Genomic DNA, 4,755 nt, shown 5'->3' with positions numbered 1-4,755 from the left:
GTGGATAGTTGAAACCTACATACCCTATGTTTTCTTTCTGGTATAGCATGCAGTATTGCCTCATAAAATCACCATTAATCTTTCCTTCCAATGCCATAGTGCCTCCTTGGGATCACTGCTTTTGCAGTTTGGGAATACTATTAGGTAAAATAAATGTTACTTGGACATAGATGGTGTACTACTGGGACAGTTGATCTGAAAATAGAAATGGGCTGTTAGGAGAACTAGCAGGAGTGAGACACACAGCATCACTGAAGCACATCTGTGGAGACACGGACTAGGATCTGAGATTGGATTATGCTACTTGGGGGTTTTGCCTTGAAACCTATAAATTGTATATTTTTGCAATTTTCAAATTAACAGTTTTAGACTACGGTTTACTGTGGTATTTGAAAAGGTGAAAATCTAAATCAGAGGGTAAGAGAGTATTTCTGTACCTGAAATTTATAATGAATCAGGCCCTATACACATTTCTTGGTGAACATGTCAACAAGAAACTGAGAGTAGTGTCAACAAGTAAGTATTGAATAATGATGGTAGTAATAAATAACTTTTTAAATTAAAATGTTAAAATATGAAATTAGATTCAACACTTTTAAAATAACTATAGAGAAACTAGCAGATTAGACTTCATTATCAAAAACAACACCTGGAATGTAATGAATGAACAATGAATTCATCTTGTATGGAATAACATAGAGAGTATTTTTTCGTTATATGGGGTAAGGCTAATTACAGATTCCTTTCATATGACTGAATATATAAATGGCCAAAGGTAGAATTTTACACCTAGAAAGTATCTTTTTGAGTTGAGAAAATTTCATTTACTTCTAGAATTACAAACTTTTAACTTAAATGAATCGGTTAGTACAGCTTAGTTACATATCAACTCTAATGGCTATTTTCTCCCTATTTAAAAGCAAAAAAGGCTAAAATTAATTTTGACAAGTATGGTCATTATCTGATAACTGGCAGCTTATTTTATTAAAATCTACCCCATAGCAAAAAAAAAAAATGGTTATCAGAAATCTTATCTGAAAAAACAGAGCGGCACAGCGAGTGCTAAGGGGACTCTGATGATATTCAGGGAACTGAATTGTCCCCAAGAATAAATAAACTCTGCACAATTACTAGTGAACAAATGTAAGGCCAAATGAGAAGATTCCCAACAAGGTAGTGGGTGGTCTGGGAAAGCACATTGAGCAAAGGAAGGAAAACCACGCAATGGGCACAGACACTGCTTTCCCTTCTGTTCTGGTATGTACAGACATTGTTATTAACATTTACACAGCACTTTCACATTTTATTAGGCACTTAAACTGTAACGATGGATTTGTAAGTGGGGCCAGTAGAAAAGCTCTCCAAGCAGGCAAGGAGTGTGCCAGATCGCCTTGACTCTTAAGATGATGGCCAAGTCCAGTGTTTCTCAACTCTCATGGCTTTGCTAAATCCTCTTGGAAAAACAAATCAGGCCGTGATTTTCTGCTTGTATTATATTATTTCTCCTTTATCTGTGCCCTAGATTGCAGAAAGTCAGTCCTTGTTCTCTGCAACCACTGGTTTGGTCAGTGAAGTCAGTATGTAGATGGTTTTAGGAAGATGATCTCAATGCTTGTGTCCAGGCAGCAATTTTGCCAACTAGCAAGTTTAGACATGTGTATAATGTTTTCAGATGGAGAAAATGTTCACCTGTTCAAATAACTAAATAACTCTTAGTTAATAACTACATGGTATTACAAAATTGGATATGCCACTTAGCAATGGGCTAATGTATCTGTTGGGGCAATATTGCTCTGTAATGATTGCAATTTGATAGCTATTTGAAAAAGTTTGTATATTTTTACTAAGTCTAGCATAGACTCAAGTTATATAGCATTTCAATAAAAAACAGAACTTTGTGAATTTTGAGAGGTGATTATATCACACCAGAGTGTAAGGGTGAGGTTACTTATAAAATGGATTTGAAAAATCATCAACTGGAAGTTACAGATGAAACCTAGCCCCGTGACAAAAAGATTGGTCACTAAGGCTGGTCTTTAAGAGACCTATCTGTCCATGTAAAAAATAGTGCTTTCCCCCTCCTGCTCTAGGCCCTTTTTTTCCAGATAGCACATGAATAAACTTCAGAGTTTCTGTTTTTACAATTCTGGTAAATGCAGGCTCATTCACATGAAAGGAATTGCAGTGATCCAGTATTGCTTATTCATTATGCTTTGTAAGCCTAAGTTTCACAGAATTCAGGCATAGAAAAATGGTCTGTATCTTGATCTTGCTTGTTATGTTGTATAGAAAGAGGCACTATTGGGACTTGACAGTGCTGAACTGCTGAGGAAGACAACAGTCTGGAAGGTATTGGGGAGATACGAAGAAAGCAGTTAAGTTTTCCATTTCCTTGTTTTAGCTGCTGCTCATTTCCGGTGACTGGCATAGTGAGCACCTCATGAGTCTTCGTAGTAATGCGTTCATGGACCACTCGGTTTCCACAGTTTCACTCTTGAAAAGTGGCCTAACAGTCTGAAAGTACTTATGCAGGGTATAGCTAGTACAAAAGAAAACTTTTAGTGAAGGACCATATTTTTCATTCCAAGCCATAAGATCATGAATTCCTAACATTATGATGGGTCTTAGAACCATGAAGTTTCTAATTGTTAAAGAGGAGATACTTTTACCCATTACTCATACTGCCAGGATGAATCCCAACATAACACTACAGAAGGAAATAAAGCTAAAGAAAAAATAAAAAGAGCCTGTAGCATCCAGATTGTTCAGCCATTTTTATATTTTATATCAAGGCTTTGGGATTTCTCAAAGTCAGTTCTGTTAAAAAATAAACCCATCCTCCTGGCTTTGGATTGGCTCAGTTTCAGCCGTTGCTTCACGGGCCCGGCGGCATGGCCTAGCAGCTAAAGTCCTCGCCTTGAACGCCCCGGGATCCCATATGGGCGCTGGTTCTAGTCCTGGCAGCCCCACCTCCCATCCAACTCCCTGCTTGTAGCCTGGGAAAGCAGTCGAGGACAGCCCAATGATTGGGACACTGTACCTGCGTGGGAGATCCGGAGGAGGTTCCTGGTTCCCGGCTTTGGATCAGCGTGCACCGGCCTTGCTTCACTTGAGGAGTGAACCATCGGAAGGTCTTCCTCTCTATCTCTCCTCCTTTCTGTATTTCTGCCTTTCCAAATAAATAAATAAATAAATAAAAAATCTAAAAAAGAAAAAAAAAAGAAAAAAGAAAAAAATAAACCCATCTAGGACAAAGCATTGTTAAGAGTTTCCTTTCCAGTACAATAAAAACTTTAATGGAATCAACCAGGTGAGAATGAATACGTGAGAAGTACTCAGAGAAGTTCTCACTGCCTAAGGACTGTAAGTACTACCTGTGTGTTGACTGCTGTGATAGATTACTTCTTTAAGACTCAGCCTTAGACCCTGCTGTATTACCTACCACATGAAGATCACTGCCTTGCTTCCTTTCTATGATAGAACCATCTAGGAAGCGTGAGAACTCAGTTGCAGACTTATGCTGCAATAGGTTAGTGCCTACTCAAAAACTAACCAAACCAAATTGGTGGTTGTTACTATTTTCATTATTATTATTTTTATGGCAATTTCAAAGCACGAATAACTCAGCGTTCCTTTTGTTTTAATTTTTCATTATCATTTAAAGAATCCACACATTTGCTAACTCTGGAAAGCGTACAGTTGTGTTTACTAAAACATGTGGATGTCTACTGTAAATGCTTCATGCCCAGAATTTACTTCCACATGTGCCTATCAGGCATGATGATAATATTTTACTCCTGGAGAATTAATGCATAGAGTATAAATGTATATAATGTGCTTCATAAGATATCTTTCATCCCTATGTTGAGTAAAATGCAAGTATTTAATTGAATGTAAAAATTGATCCTATAGTTATTTATTTGCTCTCTTCTCAGGATAAATTGAGTCTGATTACTAAAACAGAATTTGCACTGACTTTTATGAAGATTCCATAGCCTCCTGAGACAACGACCTGAAACTGTCCTTATTTAAAGTCCCCAAAAGGAGCTTGCAAAATCTTGGAAGGATTTTTTAAATCTTATGAAAAGTGGAAAGAAATAAAGTAAAAGACTTTTCCACAAAAAGAAATCAGAAAACGTAACGTTGGAAACCAAGAAGTACTTAATTTATTGGCATTTAAAATTCTCACTACTCAAATTTCTTTTTCATTGTGAATTTTACATTGATTATGCACTTCATTTCAAAAGTATTTAAAATTTGCTTTCTATTTTTAAGCCATGAAAACAGATGAAAATTGAAATGTAAAATTTCAGTAATACAGAAGTAACTGTAATTTTTTTTTTTAAAAAAATAGAGATCCTATATTAAAAAGGGCAAAAATCAATATCTTAAGAGGAGCTAGAATACAGCATGGTGTGGCTCACACTCTTAGGAAATATCACCGTGGTTACTTGATTTTGTTTCTAACAAAATGAGTCCTGAGGACGTCACTGATTACATGTTCCCTCTTTCTCTAAGGACAGATGTACAGGGAGGGCACAAATGGACTCAGATGAGCTTTGTGAATGCAGGTCTTTCTGTAAGCTTACTAACAAGCTTCAATATATGAAGGCTATGACTCTTTAGGACCCATTATACCAGAAGAGCTTACATTTAAGGCAGTATTTTCTTTATTTCTTTGATTTTGTGTTTTGTTTCTTTTATGTTTTACTGTGCTTTCGATATTACAACACCAACATTTTTTGCAGCACCACT

At 36.5% G+C, this 4,755-nt stretch overlaps 1 long non-coding RNA gene across 1 annotated transcript; it reads left to right on the top strand.

The window, feature by feature from the left end:
* Positions 1-2,128: 2,128 nt before the first annotated feature.
* LOC131479576 (uncharacterized) lies at positions 2,129-4,335 on the top strand. The gene is made up of 2 exons (XR_009244981.1): positions 2,129-2,819; positions 3,230-4,335. It is a non-coding gene; the product is annotated as an uncharacterized LOC131479576 (long non-coding RNA).
* Positions 4,336-4,755: the final 420 nt, after the last annotated feature.

The sequence above is a fragment of the Ochotona princeps genome, chromosome 2 (genome assembly GCF_030435755.1).
Source record: "Ochotona princeps isolate mOchPri1 chromosome 2, mOchPri1.hap1, whole genome shotgun sequence".
Lineage (NCBI taxonomy): Eukaryota > Metazoa > Chordata > Mammalia > Lagomorpha > Ochotonidae > Ochotona > Ochotona princeps.
The sequence above is the reverse complement of the archived record's forward strand: the minus strand, read 5'-3'. Positions and strand labels throughout refer to the sequence as shown.